This window comes from Castor canadensis, chromosome 15 (assembly GCF_047511655.1).
Source record: "Castor canadensis chromosome 15, mCasCan1.hap1v2, whole genome shotgun sequence".
NCBI lineage: Eukaryota > Metazoa > Chordata > Mammalia > Rodentia > Castoridae > Castor > Castor canadensis.
Genome location: NC_133400.1, coordinates 650,986 through 670,604, shown reverse-complemented (window position 1 = coordinate 670,604; position 19,619 = coordinate 650,986). Strand labels below are relative to the sequence as shown.

At 47.0% G+C, this 19,619-nt stretch overlaps 1 non-coding gene across 1 annotated transcript; it reads right to left on the bottom strand.

The window, feature by feature from the left end:
* Nucleotides 1-13,231: 13,231 nt before the first annotated feature.
* Nucleotides 13,232-13,359, bottom strand: LOC141417747 (small nucleolar RNA SNORA51). The gene has a single exon (XR_012442383.1). It is a non-coding gene; the product is annotated as a small nucleolar RNA SNORA51 (small nucleolar RNA).
* Between the last annotated feature and the right edge of the window lie 6,260 nt (nucleotides 13,360-19,619).

The window sequence follows — 19,619 nt, the reverse complement described above, 5'->3', positions numbered from 1 at the left end:
CTTGCAACACTTTCTGATCTTTCCATTAGAAAATTGAGAAGTGATTTTCCCTTCGAGTTTTGCCAGTCCTGGATGCCCCTCACCACCACCCCCACCTCCCACCTCTCTCTCCTTTGCTCCTCTTCCCCTGCCCAGCCACCCAGGAGGGCAGTGCTTAAAGCCTAGTTGTGACTGAACAGGTGGGTGAGGTGTGGGGACAGGCCTCTGAGCACTGATACAGCCTGGGAAGCCAGAAGCCCCAGGATAGAAAGGGACAGTATGGTCCAGCCAGGCAGGTCTGGAAACAAAAGACAAGGGCCCCCAGCTGACTCTGCCAGACCTTCTGTCCTGGCCACTCAGGACTCCCTCCATCCCCAAAGAAGCCACCATCTGGGCACATTTGTTCCAAGCCCCTGTCCCTCTCTCTATGTGAGGGTCTTTCAGGACACTTCAGCCTGATGCCAGCCCAGCTCAGATTCTAAGGGGGTGACCCTAGGGCACAGCCCACTCAATAGTTTCCACCTCTTGAGTTATGCTTTGCTTATCTCTTCTTTTGCAACTTTGACAATTGTCCCAAAATTCTAAGTACTTTTGTATGAGGGCCCTTGCTTCATTTGACACCAGACCCCACTCATAGTGTAGCCAGTGCTGTGTAGAAAAACCTCCCAACTCCAGCCTCACCTGGCCTTGGCCACTCAGGCTGGTCAGGGCCTATGGGGCCTGGCCTCTGACCTTTTACCCCTGCACTGTACCCTATATTTTAGAGCAGATGTTCCAGGTGCAAACTGAATCCTTATCTCTTTTGTTGAGGTACTGAGGATTGAACTCAGAGCCTTGCACTTGCTAGCCAGGTGCTCTACCACTTAAGCTATGCCTTCAGTCCCTAAACTGGATCCTTTTATGTAGCTGGATCATGGAAGATCCTCTCATCCCCTTAATTCTTTGGGCCTCAGTTTCCCCAAGTGTGCATGAGACACAGGCTGAAAAGAAGAGCAAGCTGGTCTGGGTGCCCCAGCCTCTTGCTGCCTCTACTGCAGCCCCGGGAGAGGGCAGATGCAGGACAGATCCAACCTCACACTGAGCGCAGTGAGGAGCAGCAGAATGCTAGGCCTGTGACCATGGTGCTCAGAAGCAGGACAGGAGCCCCACCCTGGACAGTGATCTGCCATCAGGAAAAGGACAATGGCCACTGCCTCCAGGCTGGCCTCCAGGAAGCAGGAAGCCACCACATAGAGGATGAGGCAGGCCCTCACCAAGGTGCCTTCAAGGAGTAGCCTCAGGGCCGGCAGGGCAGGGAAGCCACCAGCCAGGGTTTTGCTGATACATTGGGTATACCCAGCATCAGGGAGGCCACAAAACAACCCTGCAACCAAAGCTGGTGAGAAGTGGGGAAATGTGGATGTGGGTCAGGATAGCACTGGACAGCACCCGCAGAGCTAGCCAGGGAGCTTTGTGGGACAGAGGAGAGGACAGCTGCTCACTGGTCACAACATGCACCGGGATAACACTGCAGGGGCTGTCTGCTCCAGTGAGAACTTCAGTCCTCTTGGCACACAATGCTCCACTGAGGTGGACACCAGCCACCTGTGGGCCAGTCAAGGACCCTCCTGTCCAAGACACAGAGATGCAAGAAGCCCAAAAACCTCTCACTGGAGAGAAGGGGAACCAGCCACAGAGGGCAGGGGCTTGGATGGGGTCAAACAGCAGCTTCTCCTGACTTAGCACAGAATTGGGACCATCCTGCTCTGAACCCCTGGTGGTGATGACTTGGAGTCCCCATAAATCTACATACAGCTCCAAGGTTTCTGCTTTTCTCTAGATGGGATCTTGCCATCTCCCCTGACCCTCACCCTTCCATCCTCAGCCCTTGTGGGATCTTAGTTTCCACCTGCAGTGAGGAGGGACCCCAAGAATACGTCAGGCCCAGGGGCTTAATAAACACGGCCACACACCTCCTGCCTCTTCTTGACAAGCATGATACTGTTTTGGGTTGTGCTGTAACAGAGATTTTATTTTGAAACGTAATCATTTGTCAAATGGGGCTTTTGTGTAGGTGTGAGTTGGGACAGAGGTAAGTCCTGCTGGTTCCCCCACCCCAGGCAGGCCCCATATTTCCACAGAGGCCAGCGACTCCAGGGGACCTGGCAGGGCTACGAGAGAGGCAGGTGGGCAAGGCAGGTCTTCCAGGAAGGGAACCTGGAAGGTCCCTAGCTGCCCCTTCATTAACTCTCTTCACCCAGATCTTCGACCACCCCCCAACACAGCACCCGCACACCTCACAAATGGCTCTTCTATCTGAACTGACCACATCAGTCTCTCCCTTCAAAGCCTCCTCCTGTCCTGGGAACCCACACCAGGCACCTACCCAGCCCAAAGGCACAGGTTGCATAAAAAGTACGTAGTAGTGAGGTGAATTCCAGGCCCAGCTTATCAACCAGCGCTACCTGCTCTCACCTCCAGCCTAAATCTTCCTCCTCCTCCACAGGCCGCCCACTCACCGTGGGAGCCCTAGGCCTGTCAGCCCCTGGCCCTGACCCGAAAAAGCCATTCTCTCCAGGCCCGGCACCCTGTGTCACACCGGCAGAACAGGAGGGTCCCATGAGAATCACATTAGGACTCTCCAGCAGACCAAGACACCGAGGGGCAGGGAGGAAAACCCCGGCATCTCCCCACTCTGTCCCTAGGAGACCCCGCAAAGCCGGTCTATGGTGGGGGCCCCTGAGTGACCCGACTACACTGCCAGTCGCGCGTGCGGTGTGCACGGGAACGAGGGCGCGTGTGGCACAGAAGCGCGGGGATCTGGCCGGCAGCGGTGCGCACACCGTGCAGGGAGCTGTGTGTTGGCGCTCAGCGCCAGCGCCACGTAGGGCAGCAGGGTCGGGGCCGGGAACGTCCAAGGGGCGGGGTCTTTCTAGGGGAGGGGCGGGGCCTTGCTAGGAACGGGGTCTTTCTAGGGGCGGGGCCTTACGGGGGCGGGGCCTTGCTAGGGGCGAGCCTTTCTGTGGGGGGACCTTGCTAGGGGCGTGGCCCTGCTAGGGGCGGAGCCTTTCTGGGGCGGGTCCTTGTTAGGGATAGGGCATTGCCAGAGGCGGGCATTGCTAGGGGCGGGGCCTTGTTGGGGGCGGGCCTTGCTAAGGGCGGGGTCTTTAATGGGGGCGGATCTGCTAGGGGCGGGGCCTACGACCGCGTGGTCGGGGGCGTGGCCAATGAGGGCGGTCCGTGCCTGGGCGTGGCCAGAGGCGCTCAGGTGCGCGGGGCGTTGGTGTGCAGAGGCCGGCGGGCCCGGCGCCCTGGAGGTCGGGCAGGTGCAGCGGCCCTGACTCGGGCGGAGCGCGACATCCGCGTCCCCAAGCTCGCGGGTCCCCGCGGCTCTGCGGAGCGTCGGCTGGGCCGGGCGGCGACACGATCCCGGGAACTCCGGGGCGCGGGCGCCGTCGACGACGCCGCCCCAGGACCCAGGTAGGGCGCCCTGATTCGCAGCTCCTGTGGATCTCATTTTCCTCTCTACTTCATTCCCTTTTGCTCTGTGAACTGGCCTTGTATGTTTATAAAAATTTATCGTTGGCATTTAGAAACGCGTTTAGCTTTGGTTGTTTTAAATGGGTATGATTTCCATACATAAACTACTCATGTGTTTTATTTAATGTATTGTTGTTTTGGGGTTTGAACTCAAGGCCTCGTGCTTGAGAGGCAGGCCACCCCCCCCCCCCCGCTCCTTTTGGGCAGCTTATTTAGAAGATTAGGGCTTAACTTTATGTCAGGCAGGCCTGGCCACGATCCTCCTATTGGTGCATCCCGGTGCAGCTAGGGTTGCAGACTCCCTCCCTCCCTCCTGGCCAACATGAGTGAGCTGCTGTGCTCCACCAATGCCCTCCCTGCCATGATGGACTGAAATACATAATTCCTGGAGACTAGAAAGCCCAAGATCAAGGTCCTAGTATCTGATGAGGGCTTCTTCTTGTATTCTGCTCTCTTGGTGGCATTTGTGTGTGTGTGTGGTACTGGGGTTCGAACCCGGGGCTTCATGCTTGCTAGGCAGGCGCTGTACTGCTAGAGCCACACGCCTCCAACCCTACACTCATCAACTGGAAGCCAGAATCTGCCCCACCTCCAGCAAACTTTTTTTTTTTTCTCCCAGTGCTGGGGAATCAAAACCAGGCCTTGTGCACACTAGGCAGGGTCTCTGCCACTGAGCTATACCCCCAGTGCTTCCTCAAACTCTTTATAGCAGCATTAATTCATACCCGAGAGCAGAGCCCTCTTGACCTGGACACCTCCCAAAGGTCACATCTCCTAACACTGTTGCATTAGGAATCAAGTTCCAACACATGATTTTTTTTTTTTTTTGCAGTACTGGGATTTGAACTCAGGGCCCACACCTTTAGCCACTCCACCAGACCTTTTTTGTATGTGTGATGGGTTTGTTTCAAGATAGGGTCTCACAAACTATTTGTCCTAGCTGGCTTCAAATTGTGATCCTCCTCATCTCTCTAGGATTACAGATGTGAGCACCCCGGAACACATGAATTTTAATTGATATATTCAAACCAAGGGAACCAAAAAATGTTATTTTGTAACCTTTTTAAACTCAAGGATGCATCATATAATATGTTTCTATATTGTATCAGTTTCCTGTTCTTGCTAACTGATTACCACAAACTTAATGGTTGAAAGCAACACAAATTTACCTTACAATCTACAAATCAGAAATCTCAAAGTGGGTCCAATTGAGATAAGTCAAGTTGTTGGCAGGGCTGCATTCCTCTCTGGAAACTTGGGAGGAGAGTTCATTTCCTTGGTCTTTCTAGCACCTACTGGTGGTCCACGTTCCTTGGTTCATGGCTCTCTGTCCCTGCATCTTCAAAGTGGCACCTTCTGAGACAGCCTCATGCTGCTATCTCTGATTCACCTGCTTTTACTTTTAGTGTGACTACATCCGGCCCATGTGGGGAATTCAGGCTAACCCCTCTGTGAAGGCAGTTGACTATCAACTTTAGCTCTGTCTACAGCCTTAATCTGCCCACTCCATATAGCTGCACATATTCATAGGGTTTCAGATATGGATAATGGTTCAGATAATGGAAAAACCTTTAGTCTATCCACCAGTCATTAAGTGTAACTCTATCACACCACTTTTTTTTTTCATTTTTCTTTTATTATTCATATGTGCATACAAGGCTTGGTTCATTTCTCCCCCCTGCCCCCGCCCCCTCCCTTACCACCCACTCCGCCCCCTCCCGCTCCCCCTCCTCAATACCCAGCAGAACTATTTTGCCCTTATTTCTAATTTTGTTGTAGAGAGAGTATAAGCAATAATAGGAAGGAACAAGGGTTTTGCTGGTTGAGATAAGGATAGCTATACAGGGCATTGACTCACATTGATTTCCTGTGCGTGGGTGTTACCTTCTAGGTTAATTCTTTTTGATCTCACCTTTTCTCTAGCTCCTGGTCCCCTTTTCCTATTGGCCTCAGTTGCTTTTAAGGTATCTGCTTTAGTTTCTCTGTGTCGAGGGCAACAAATGCTAGCTAATTTTTTAGGTGTCTTACCTATCCTCACCCCTCCCTTGTGTGCTCTCGCTTTTATCATGTGCTCAAAGTCCAATCCCATTGTTGTGTTTGCCTTTGATCTAATGTCCCCATATGAGGGAGAACATACGATTTTTGGTTTTTTGAGCCAGGCTAACCTCACTCAGAATGATGTTCTCCAATTCCATCCATTTACCAGCGAATGATAACATTTCGTTCTTCTTCATGGCTGCATAAAATTCCATTGTGTATAGATACCACATTTTCTTAATCCATTCGTCGGTGGTGTGGCATCTTGGCTGTTTCCATAACTTGCCTATTGTGAATAGTGCCGCGATAAACATGGATGTGCAGGTGCCTCTGGAGTAACAGTCTTTTGGGTCTATCCCCAAGAGTATCACACCACTTTTTAATTTTATTATTTTTTTAAATTTTATTTTCATGGTACTAGGGTTTGAACTCAGGGCCCCATGCTTGCTAGGCAGGTGCTCTATGACTTGAGCCACTCCACCAGTCCCCACTTCATTTTTTATGCTATCATGCAACAAAACCTTTATGAACATTTTTACAGGTTTTCTTTTATTTATTTATGGACTAAGGTTTGAATTCAGAGCTTTGAGCTTACAAAGCAAGCACTCTACCACTTAAGCCACACCTCCAGTCCATTTTGCTCTGATTCTTTTGGAGATGGGGTCTCATGAATTATTTGCCTGGGCTAGCACTGAGACTCAATCATCTCAACCTCAGCCTCCTGAGTAACTGAGATTACAGACATGAGCCACCAGTACCCAGCTACTTTTCTGTATTGTTTTCATCTCTGCATCTTTCTTCCTTCTGCTAACTTTGGATGGAGTTTGTTCTTTTCTGGTTGTTGATTTGAGGTCTGGTTTTAATGTAAGCATTTGTACCTACAAATTTCCTGGTGCGTTTCCGTTTCCATTTCTTTCTAGGTACTTTCTGATTTCCTGTGAACTCTTTGATCCTTTGGTTAAGTATGAGTTCATTTCTAGTTTTCTGAGTTTTCCAGTTTTACTTCTGTAACTGATTTCTAACTTTTTCCCTTGACAGTCAGATAAGATGTTTTGTTTACATTTAAAAAATTCTATTTAGATTTAACTTGGAGCCTAATGTGTGCTCTGTCCTGGAACTTGGCCCAGGTTCAGAGAGGACTGTGAGTGTTGTCAGGACCCGTCGGGTCCTGCTTCCTTGACATCTGCTGTCTGCTTGTTTTATCTGTTTCAAGAATAGAATACTGAAGTCTCTCCTATTACTGATTCTCCCTTCAACTCCATCCACTTTGCTTCATACATTATTTTCTTGAGTCAGGGTCTCCCTGTGTGTAGCCTAGCTGGCCTTGAACTCACAATCCTCCTGCCTCAGACTACCAAATGCTAGGATTACAGTCATGCACCACCACAACCCACTCTCTTCATGTCTTCTGATGGCCTGTTTATAATCCTTGTGTCTTCTTGCTGTGGTGAACCTTTTGTTAATAATATACACCCTTGTTTTTATCTCTTGCAATCTCCTTTTGATTTAAAGTCTCTATTTTCTGATATTAATATATCTCTCTTTGCTATCATTGGCCTGGAATATTTTCCCTCCTTTAATATTCAATCCAGTTGTGTCTTTGAGCCTAAAGTAGGTCTCTTGTAGACAGTATACAGTTGGATCATTTGTTTTTATCCATTCTGCCAATCCCTGTCTTTTTTTCTCAAGTGTTTTAATTAGAGCCAGCACGGTGGTAGACACTTGTGATCCCAACACTTTGGGAAGTGGAGGCAGGAGGCTTACCAGTTTGAGGCCAGCCTGAGCTACATAGCAAGACTCTGTCTCAAAAAAAAAATAATTATCATATAAATTGCACAAAAGTAATGGATTTCTTTTCCTTCTATTAAATTATTTTTGTGGTAGGGAGGCTAACCAGGTGCTCTGCCTTTTGAGCCACACCCCCAGACCTTATTATCATATTTTCATACATAGATACAATGTACTTTGATCATATTCACCTCCATTACCCTCCCACTGGTCCCCTTCCTCTTCCCATCTCTTTTTAAAAAAATCCAGATTCTGCATATGAGAGAAAATGTGATAATTGTCTTTCTGGTTCTCCCTTATTTTGTTTAACATGATGGTCTGCAGTTCCATCCATTTTCCTGCAAACCACATAATTTCATTCTTCTTTATGGCTGAATAATAATACTCCATTGTGTATATATACTGCATTTTCTTTATCTATTAATCTTTTTTTATTGTTTTATTATTCATATGTGCATACAAGGCTTGGGTCATTTCTCCTCCCTGCCCTCACCCCCTCCCTTACCACCCACTCCCTCAATACCCAGCAGAAACTATTTTGTCCTTATCTCTAATTTTGTTGAAGAGAGAGTATAAGCAATATCTATTAATCTTTTAATGGGCACCTGGGCTGATGTCATTACTTGATTATTGTGAATAATGACACAACACGAGTGTGCAAGTGTCTCTCTTGTATACTGACTTTGATTCCACAGCTATAAATTCAGGAGTGATATGGCTGGATCGCAGGGTAATTCTACTTTCAGTTTTTTGAGGAACCTCCAAACTGATTTCCATAGTGACTGCGCTAATTTACACTCCCACCCATGGTGTGGAATGGTTCCTTTTCCCTGCACCCATGCCAGCATTTGCGGATTTTTGTTTTCTTGATGACAGCCAAGTGTGATTGGGGTGAGGTGGAAGTAGTTTTGATTTGCATTTCCCTGGTGGCTGAAGATGCTAAATATTTTAATGTATTTATTGGCTATTGGTACTTCTTTTGAGAACTGTCCAAGTCATTTCACCATTTAATTGGATTGTTTACTCTTCTGGTGTTTTTGAGTTCTTTCTATATTCTGGATGTTAATCTCATTAAATGAATAGCTGATAAAGATATTCTCCCATTCTGCAGATTTTCTCTTCATCCTGGTGACATAAAGAGGCTGTCTTTTCTCCAGCATGTTTTTTGGCACATTTGTCAAGAATCAGGTGGCTATAATGTATGAGTTTATTTCCAGGTCTTCTACTCTGTTGGTCTATGTGGTGTTGTGCTAGTGCCATACTGCTTTTGTTTCTATGGCTCTGGAGTATACTTTGAAGTCAGTATTGTGATACCTCCAGCATTTCTTCTCCAGGATTGCTTTGGCTATTTGGGATCTTTTGTGTTTCCATGCGAATTTTAGGATTGCTTTTTTCTTTTCTTTTCTTTTTTTTTTTCTTGGCAGTACTGGGATTTGAACTCCTAGTCTAGTTTTATTCCATTATGAGGTAATAAGATACAACAAATAAGTTCAGTTTTTTTGTATTTGTTGAGACTTCATTTGTAGCCTACAACATGGTCTACTTTGGAGAAAGTTCCATGGGCTGCTGAAAAGAGTGTGTACTCCACAGCTGTCAAATGGCTATTCTGAGATGCCTGTTACATCCATTTGATCTGTGGTGCAGTTTAACTTGAAGTTTCTTGATTTTTCTGGATGATCTATCTATTGATGAGAGTGGGGTGTTGAAGTCACCTGCTATTATTGTATGTGGGCCTGTCTATCATTTATGGCCAGCAGAGTTTGTTGTATGAAATTGAGTTACCCAATGTTTGGTGCATTTATATTTATAGTTGTATTTTCTTGATGAATTATTTCTTTGTTAACATTCAGTGACCTTCTTTATTCTTTCCGATTCTGGCTTGAGGTCTGCTTTGTCACATGAGTATAGCTACTCCTGCTTGCTTTCAGATTCTGTTTGCTTGGATATCATTTTCTACCCATTCACTTTCAGTCTGTATGTTTCTTTGCCAGTGAGATGAGTTTCTTAGACAGCAAACAGCTAGATCTTATTTTATTTTTTAATCTATTCAGTCAGTCTGCATCCTTTACTTGGAGAGTTAAGATCATTTATTTCTAGGGCTGTTATTGAAAGTTTTGTACTAATTTCTCCCTTCTACATCTTAGAGGTTTGCTGGCTTACTAAATTAAATCATGTTTGACACTTTCCTAATTCTCATTTGTTCATCTATTCTTCTGATGAGATTTATTCTCTCTTAAGCTCTCATGATTGTGTATATCTTTTTCCTCTTCCTCCTCCTCGTCCTCTGTATAATATTCCTTTAAATATCTTCTGCAATGATGGCTTATTGGTCACAAATTACTTTTCTTTATGCTTATCATGGAAAGTCTATTTCTCCTTCAATTTTAAGTAATTTGTTGGATATATAGTCTTGGTTGGAGGTTATTTTGTTTCAGGGCTTGAAATACATCAATCCATGCTCTCTTGGCATTTAGGGATTCTTCTGAGGGGTCTGCTATTATTCTGGTAGATTTGCCTTTGTAAGTAACTCTTCTCTCCTACAGATTTCAGTGAGAATGGCCTCAAACTCAGGATCCTCCTGCTCCACCTCCTGAGTGCTGGGATTACAGGTGTGTACCACCATGCCCAGCTGTAGATTACTTTTAACATCCCATCATGTACCATCAAGCATCACTGTAGGCATTTACTGGCCGTTTGTATTATCTTTGCAGAACTCCCTGTTCCAGTCTTTGCCCAAGTTTTAAGTTGGGTTGCTGGCATGTTGGTTATTGAGTTGTAAGAGTTCTTTTTGTATGCTGGATGCTAGACTCTTAGATATATGATTTACAAATATATTCCCCCTTTCTGTAGGTTGTCTTTTTACTTTCTTGATCATGTCCTCTGATGCACAGAAGTTTTTAATTTTGATGAAGTTCAATTTACTTTTTCTTTTTTTCAGGGCTTAGGATGGGACCCAGGGCCTCACACATGTGAAGCCCTGGGTTCCCACTGAGCTGCATTCTCAACACTCACCTTTATTGTTTTGCTTGTGATTTTGGTGATTTTCATAATGGAAACCATCATTAAGTCCAAGGTCATGATGATTTCTACTGTTCTGGGGAAGCTGGTGCCAATGTAAAAGAACAGGCTGCCAAGTGTGGTGAACAGTCTGCCAAGGAGGCAGACTGGTCCAGGATCACAGATTTGGATTTGTTGGGGACTCAGTGAGAGAAGTGTGGCCCTGGGCACAAGAAGACCAGTGGTGATTTGGGGTGGAAGAGAAAGTGGTGAGGACAAGTGTGGCTTCGTCCATGCTGGAATGTACTGGCTCACCTCAAGCTGACATCAAAAATGTCAGGCACATTCCTGGGGCTGATGGTGCGGCTCCCTGTGCAAGGCTTTCAGTCTATTTATAATTTGCTGGGAAACAGCAAGGTTCCTTGGGGGCAGCCACAGCCCATAAGGCCATTAAGAGTCATGTGGCTGGGGCAGGTCAGGTGCTTCCCTACATATCAAAGTTTTGGATTTTAGCTCTTGAATTAGGGCTTTTGGGTTTTTTATTCTTTGGCAGGGTCCTGCCATGTTACCCAGGCTGGCCTTGCACTCGTGGGCTTCTTTAGTTTGAGATCCTCTGCTTCAACTTTCCAAGTAGCTAGGACTATAGGTGTGTGCTGCCACACCTGGCAAATGAGAATTTTGTCACTTGTGCACCACTGGGGACCAAACCCACGGAGTTTGTGTTGTGTCTTTTCGACTCTGAATCTCTAACATTGTGAGCTCGCTAAGCTCTTCATAAGGAGCCTCTGTCACAAACTTGGTCCCAGTGACAAAAGCTTATGCTCCTTACCATTGAAAATGGTGTTAGCTAGCCAGACATGGGTGGCTCATGCCTGTAATCCTAGCTCCTCAGGAGGCAGAGATTAGGAGGATTGTGGTTTGAAGCCAGTCCGTGCAAATAGTTTACATGACCCTATCTCGAAAAAGCCCATCACAAAAATAGGGCGGGTGGAGTGGCTCAAGGTGAAGTCATTGGGGTTCACCTTGTAACATCTTTATCAAGGGGAGGGAGTTTGTATTTCTAGCTTACTGAGAGTTTTTATTGTGAATAGGTGTTGACTTTTTCCAGATTTTTTCCCTGCATCTTCTGATGTGATCATTGGAAACTGTCAGGGTGATGAATTATATTACTTGATTTTTGAATGTGTAACCAGCCTTTTAAATGTAGTGTCAATCCCATGTGGTCACAGTGTGTCATTCTTTTTATACATTGTTGCTAATCTCTGTTCAGAGGGATAGTGGCCTAACAGTTTTCTTTTCTTTGTGATGTCTTTGTCTGGTTTTGCTGTTAGGACAATACTGGCCTCACAAAATGAGTTGGGAATTATTCCCTCTACTTCTGTCTTCTGGTGGATGAGGTGATCTGCAGACATCATTACATCCAGGTAATGGCTGGTGCTGCTAAAGCCACTGTCCTTCCTGGGTCGTCCATCCCTTCCCTTCCTCCCTCCCCTTTTACAGGATGGGGTTTGACTTCAGGACCTGGCACTTGTTAGGCAGGTGCCCTACTGCTCGAGCCATGCACCCTGGATCTGCTGGCTTCTGCAAGGTGTTGAGGTCTGGTTGTGACGCTCGCTCTTCCTGGTCCTCTGGTGCTGTTGGTTGCCTCCTGTAGTTCGGTGCTCTGTCACTAGGCACACACTCACTGAAGATTATTGTTATCTCCTTGTAGAGCCGGCTCCCCCATCACTATGTAACATCCTTTAACCCCAGTAGCTTCCCTTGATCTGAGTCTCCTCTGCCTGAAATTAATATTTGATTTGTGTTGGCACGGTCCATATGTCCATATGTCCATATGTCCCTTTACTTTGAGTCTCTGTGTGTCTTGTCATATCACCTGGACAACTTATCGTTGGGCCTTGTTTTTTCTTGTTTTTACACTCTGACGATCACTGTCTTCTCATTGGCACATTTGACCTTTAAAGCGATGACCAATGGATTCATATGAACCACACTGTCCCTCATTCATTCTCCTTGTCCCTATATTCATCTTCTACTCTGCCATTTGTAACTTCATTTTTATATTTCTTTCCTAGTGCTGGGGGCTGAACCCAGGACCAAACAAACGCTGGGCCAAGTCCCCCGTAGTGGTTTTACTTGAGCGTTTGATATTTCCTGTCTCTCCTTTCTTAGCATCTGTTGGCGTGGTGGTGCACACCTATAACTCCAGCGCCAGGAGGCTGAGGCAGGAGGATCGAGAGCGTGAGGCCAGCTTGGGCTGCAGCGTATGGCTTCATAGGTAGTATGAACACTGTATAGAAACAAAATCATTGTAAGTCCTCCCTGCCACCCCATCACCGCTGTTCCCTGTTCCTCGTTCCACCTGCAGATGAGCACCACAGTTCGTGGGACACACAGGCTTGAGTTCTACACTGGACCCAAACTGTCGTCTGCTAGATGGACTCAGGAAAAGGTTGTGCTAGGCCCCGCTTGACCTCGGCACTCTTCCTTCTTTATGCAGATCCGAGTTTCTTTCTTCTTCTCTTTTTTTTTTTTGGCAGCACTGGGGTTTGAGCTCCAGGCCTCATGCTTGCTAGGCAGGTGCTCTACCACTCCAGCCATTCCTCCAGCCCTAGAGCCAAGTTTCTGATTGTCCTCCATGTGCCTTCTCTCTCTCTCTGGTGTGGACGGAACCCAGGGCTTCAGAATGCTAAACACACCCACACCCCTAAAGAATGGCTCTAACGTTTCTTGGGAGGGAGGTCTACTTGTAACAGATTTCCTCAATTTTTGTCTAAGAAAGCCGTTATTTATCCTTTTTTTTTGGAGGCATAGGGTGTTGAACTCAGGGTCTCACACTTGCTAGACAGGCGCTCTGCCACTTGAGCCACTCTGCCAGCCCTTTAGTGTCGGATATTTTTTTCCTTCCCCACCATGTCTTCCCATTCGCAATTGAGGCCAGGCACAGGGCCTGGGCTGAGGTGTATGTGGACAAGCTTGCTGTCCCTCCTCTTTCCATACGGTGACTGCGAGCACATTCCGTGCTCAGCACCAGAGGCTGTGGACGGTTTTTCGAAATAGGATCTTGTGAGCTATTTCCCAGCTGGCTTTGAACTTTGATCCTCCTGTTCTCTGCCTCCTGAGTGGCTGGGATTACAGGCGTGAGCCACTAGCACCCAGCTTGCCTTTATTTTCAAAGGATAACTTGACAGGTCATAAGTTTCTAGGTTGTTTTTTTTGTTTGTTTGTTTTTGTCTTAACATTCCTTGCTTGCTTCATGGATCCTGAGAAGTTGGATGTAATTCTTATCCTTGTTCCTCCATAGGAGTGATGGTTCTTAAACCCTGTGGCTTCTTTCAGAGTTTTATATGTATATATAATATATAATATTTTTATATGTCGAATATTTTTCATTCTTTCCCTTTTTTGCAATACTGGGATTTGAACTCAGGGCCTCATGCTTGCTAGGCAGGCACTGTACCACTTGAGCCTCACCACCAGCCCTTTTTCTTTGGTTATTTTTGAGATGAGGTCTCTCTTTTTGCCCAGACTGGTCTGAAGTACGGTTCTCATTTTATGCTTCCTGCATAGCTGGGACTATAGGTGTGCACACCACTGTGCCCAGCTATTGGTTAAGAGAGGGGGTTTCAGGAACTGTTTGCCTGGTGGCCTTGAAATGGGATCCTCTTCTCAACTTTTCAAGGAGCTGGGATTACAGGCGTGAGGCACTGGTGTCCAGGTTCAACAAGTCCAGATGTAGTTTTCTAGTATTTCTCCCGCTCAGTTGTCCCCTAAGCTTCCTGAATCCATGGCTTGGTGTCCGATGTTAATTTGGGAAAACTCTCGGTCATTATTGGTATAAGCACCTCGTTCTTTCTCTCTCCTCCTGCTGTTCCCAGCGCTCACACTTGCACCCCATGGGGCCACCACAGTCCTGGGATGCTCTGTTTGGTTTCCAGTCTGTTTTGCCTTGCTATTCCGTTTGGAGGTTCCTCTGCCATGTCCTCAGCTCAAGTGGTGCCAAGTCTGCTAATCCACCTGAGGGACACTCCACACAGTGTCCCTCTCCAGCATTTCGTCCCTGCTTTCCTTGCTGGTCTGTCCTCTGTGTGTCCAGATGCTCAGTAGAGCCCTTCGCAGATTGGTCTCCCTCCTTTCTCCTTGTAGTTCGAACACGTGGTCTGAAGTGGCAGAGGGATGCTGTGCCAGGTCCTCAGTGCCAGCTCCACCCACATGGTCACCACGGTCCCCTCTGCCCAGACTCTGACATGGTGTCTGTGTCCCTTCATCATCTTCCCCTTCTTTCTCTCCTCCAGCTCTCCCTCACCTTCCCAAGGTCACTTCTTCCTCCTTTCTCCAGGTCTCAGGTTCTGCATGGTGTCCTTCTTGTCTTTTGGGTTTGGGGTCTCCTGGGTGTGGTGTGGTGGTCTGATTCTATAGCCACTGCACTCAGATCTGTCACTTACAGGGCAGATGCCACTCGTTAGGTCCTAGTGGATGGCAGTCAGTCCTGGCATCTGGTGTTTGAAGGACACTGTGTCTCTCCTGGGGACAGCTGGGCTCAGTGGGGCTCCAACAAGGACTGGAGAAGGCTGCAGGGCAAGGGCACAGCACCTGCTTCGCAGCACCATGACTCCAAGTTGAAGGTCACACCCCACCGTGGCTGGCCATGATGGGGGCTGGGTGTCCAGAGATCTCCTGCATCTTTTCTCATTTTGTAACTCAGATCTAGTAATCCCTACTGATCTCATGTCACCGACTCTCATCCTGTTTTTTTTTTTTTTCCACCTGTAGTGGAGATTGAACCCATGTCCCCAGCCCTTTCATTTGTATTTTTTCAGATAGGGTTTTGCTGAGTTTGCCAGGCTGGTCTCAAATTCACTATCTTCTTGCCTCAGCCTCCCCAGTTGCAGGGATTACAGCGTGTACTATCATGCTGGCTTCTTGTCTTGTCATTCTAGACAGGAGGGCCTTATTTTGCTTGTATTTTTCAGTTCTAAACTCCCCACTTGTGTTTTCTTTGTCTTCTGTTTCTTTCACAAGACATTCTATTTTACCATCATTTCAGGAATGTCAGTGCTTCTGGGAGGTTTTCATAGCAGCTGCTTCCAACTGAAAGCCCTGCAGGTTTTTTTTCTCTTTTTTTGTGAATAACTTTTCATTGCACCCAGGACTATGGGACCCTGGTAGCCTTGACTGTTACTTTGTTTCAGTGGACTACAGGCCTGGTGAAGAGTCAGGCTACAGGGTGTCCTGTGTGTTGACTGCCCTGCAGGATGAGCACCACCCAGTGGTCAGTCTGGGTCCAGGTGGCTGTGGTCTGTGCTGTTTTTGATGTGCCTTGGTGAGCTGAGACCTGCAGCCCCCACTGTCCTCTGAGCAGGACCTCAGGGCCCCAGCTGCTCTGCACCACTGTGTTGGTTCGGTTTGGCCCCTCAGAACCTCCAGACCTCGAGGGAGAGAAGAAAGAGTAGCAGGGTCTTCTCCAGAGCAGCCCCTTGGATTTCCTGCAGGCCCACAAGTTGTTCAGAAGTGTGACCCTTCATTTCACGTTTTTGACTTTTCCAAATCCCCTCCTGTGGATTTCTGCACTTGGAGCACTCGTCGTTCCGTCTTGACTTGCGTGATCTCTAGAACAGGTGTTCATTGCCTACCGCGCAGGCCAGCGAGCTCCACGTGTCCTGTCCCCATGATGCAAAAGGGGACATTGCCATTGCCAGCTATTTTCCTTGAACTGTCTAGTTCCTTTCTGATCTTGCCTTTTAATTGGAGAGTTCAATCTATGAAATTATAATTTTCTGCCTTTTTTTTTTGGTGGTATTAGAGTTTGAACTGAGGGCTTCACACTTGCCAAGCAGCACAGTACTGCATGAGCCACTCCACCAGCCTGATTTCTGCCATTTTTCTTCTTTTTTTTTTTAAGTGCACATTTTGAGGCAGGTGTAGTGGTACGTGCCTGTAATTCCAGAAGGATTACTAGAGGACAGCGAGTTCAAGGCCAGCCTGGGCTGCATAGGAAGGCCTAACTCAAAAGAAAGTTAAACCTTTGTTTCTCAGCTCCTCCATTTTGCCATTTTGAGTTAAATAGGAGGGTTTGGAGTGTCTCGTTTAAATCCTTTCGTTTCTTCTTTTACTGTATTTTGAGCTGTTTGGTTTATTTTTAGTTTTAGTTTTTTAGTTTTTGGCAGTACTGGGGACTGAACCCAGGGCCTGGCACGTTAGGCAAGGGCTCTACCACTGAGCTGTACCCCAGCCTCCCACCCTACCTGGCCTGCTGGGATTCCAATGAGTGTAGTGACTATAGTGGTTTGAGTTGGTGGTGACTCTATCGGGAGCCTTTACTCCAGTGTGCTGTCTCCCCTATCCAGACCCCATCAGCAGTCTCGTAATTACTGTTTTAAAAATCACATGAGCTAAACACAAAAATACTTTTGTCTTTTGCACTTGCTGTTATGGTTTGGATATGAAGTGTCCTCCAAAAGGCTCATGTGTTAAAGGCTTGGTCCCCAGTTGGGTAGACCCAGTCATTGAGAAGTGATTTGGTCATGAGGACCCTGACCTCATCAATGGGTCAATCAATCAACTAGGCTGGGGCCTAGTTGGAGGAAGCCAGTCACTGGGACGTGCCCTGCAAAGGTTTACCTAGTCCCTGACCTCTTGCTGTCTCTGCTTCCCGGCTGCTATGAGGTGCCTCACGATGGTCCATGGTGACAGGGCCAAGTGACCATAAACTGACACCTCTAGAACCAGGAGCCAACATAAATTTCTTCTCCTTTGAAATTGTTACTCTCGGGTATTGTTGAAGCCATAAAAACTTGTTGCCACCTTTACCATGTGTCACCTTTACCAGTGTTCCCTTTCCACATGAAAAACCCTTTCAGCATTTTTTTGGGGGGCAGTACTGGGGTTTGAACACAGGCAGGTGCTCTACCATTTGAGCCACACTCCCAGAACAGCATTTTGTTTTGAAGGACAAATCTGCTAGCAGAAAGGCTGTTTTTGTTTAATCTGCAAATGTCCTAATTTCTCCTGAAGTTGTGAGGTGTAGTTTTGCAGTCAGTCAAAGGAGTCTGGGTTGGGAATTTCTTCATGGCTTTGCTGTGCAGTGGCCCGCTGATCTGGAAGGTCCCAGTCTAGATCCTCGTTTTCCTGCTTTGATATGTCTAGGTGTGGGAGTCTTAGTTAATCCTGCTTAAAGTGTGTTGAACTTATATTTTTCATCAAATTTGGGCATTTTTTTGGGGGGATGGGACTGGAGTTTGAACTCAGGGCTTTACACTTGCAAAGCAGGCGCTCTACCACGTGAGCCACACTCCCAGTCCATTTTGTTCTGGTTATTTTGGAGATTGGGGGGGGGGGGTCTCCCAAACTATTTGCCTGGCCTGGCCTCAAACCTCAGTCCTCCTGATTTCAGCCTCAAGGTAGCTATGATTACAGGTATGAGCACTGGTGCCTGTCTGAATTTGGGCAAGTTTGTTCATCAATTATTTCTTTAAACATTTGGCCTTTTCTCTCTCCTCCCTGCCTTCTAAATTGCTGCTGATTCTACCAGCTCAAATTCAATCGTTATACTTTATTTCACTGGTTTCTTCCAGGTAACTTCTCTATTGGTCCTGTTTGGTGAGACAGTTTTGGTACTGTCATTTTGATTCTCTAGACAAGATTTCCTGTGCCCTTTGACCATACATATATAAAAGCTAGGTTTTAGTCTTTGTCTGTAAGTTCAACACCTGGGCCTCTTTGGGACGGTATTTGCCAACTGCCGTTTTCCCTGTCTGTGTTTCTTTGCCTGTCTGATAATTTTGTTGAAAACTGGACTGTTAAAATGGTACGATGTGGGGACCCTCCAGGTTTTGTTTCTTGGCTGATGCTATTGAATGATTTCCCTGGATTTTGGAGTTTGTCTTCCTTGTAGTATGTGGCCTGTGGCTTGGTGCTCAGCTAATGGCTGGCAGTTTCTTCAGTGCTTTAACCAGGAAGTCTTCCATCTTTGCCTCTCAAAGCTTTGGCAGATTATGCTGCTGCTTTGGCCTTTACTTGCTGTTTGCACAAAACCTGCAGCTCAGCCACAGGTGAGAAAACAGATGCTCAAGTGCTTCCTCACTGTGCATACAGCCTGCTCAAACATCTCAATGCCTGGAACATGCCAGGGCTTTTGGGATGCCCCCAGGTGTCTTGCTTCCAGATATTCTTTCTTGGTGTTTTGGCTCATTTTTGCCTGACTAGCATCATGGCTTCAGACAGATGTGAAGTCAAACAGTTGCACGATTGTTTCTGACCAATGCTGTGGGAGGACGGCTTTCTCCAGAGTAAAAGTCAACTCAGGTCAAATAATGCCAAGTCCTCTGACAGCAGCTTTTCCAGGGGCTGCCCTCTTGTGGCTGCAATTGCTGGTTCTCAGCTGCTGTGCACAGGGCTGTGGGGAGGACAGGATGAGGGTGGGCAGGTGGAGAAGAGGTAGCGGTTTCAACCACCAGCTGCAGCTGTATGCATTGGCTCGCTTCTTTCCTGTGTGAGCACGGCTCAGCGTCACGTCTTGTGGGAAGCTGATCCCTCACCGTTCCTTTGTATGGAGAAGGGGATTTTGAGGCAGTTACCTTGTTGTTCTGAACCCCCAACCTTTCTATCAGATTACTTTTCCCTCCTTTATCATCTTCAGGGCTGCTTTGAATTTATCACGTATTTCCTGTTTTTTCATGGTTTTGAGACTTTGGAAGGTAATGGCTGATTGATGGCCATTGTGGCACCCTGTGTTGTTTTCAATGTCTATGAAAACCTTGTCTTCAGTGTCATGGCTTGCTAGGAAAAGTGAAGAAAGGTCTATTCCTTAAAAAAGAAAAAAGAAGGGAGAAACTTCAAAAAATTTAAAATATAACAAAAGGTGCCCAAGCAAAATACATATACATATTTGGTTGTGCTGGGGTTTGAACTCGGTGCCTCATGCTTGCTAGGCTGGCACTTTACCATGTGAGCCCCTCCACCAACCCAGCCCAAACATGTATTTCCCAGTGAATTCTCACAAAGCAGATACCCACAGTCGATGCTAGACCCACAATGCCAAGCTTCCGATTTCAGTGTCATAGAAATGGAACTGTGCAATGCAGACTATTTTGGATTTTGTTGATCTTTACTGCCCTGTACTGTCAGTTCTCACCTGGAGGCAGCTAGGACACTGTTGGTTATCCCACCATGAGGGCAGGGACAAGCGGCATTCCCGGGTGAGGGCCAGGCCTCCCTCAACCTGTAGCACCAGTGATGACAGTATGAGTTTGAGACCCTACTGCCTAGCATTGAGGGGAAGTAGGAAGACCGTGTCATTT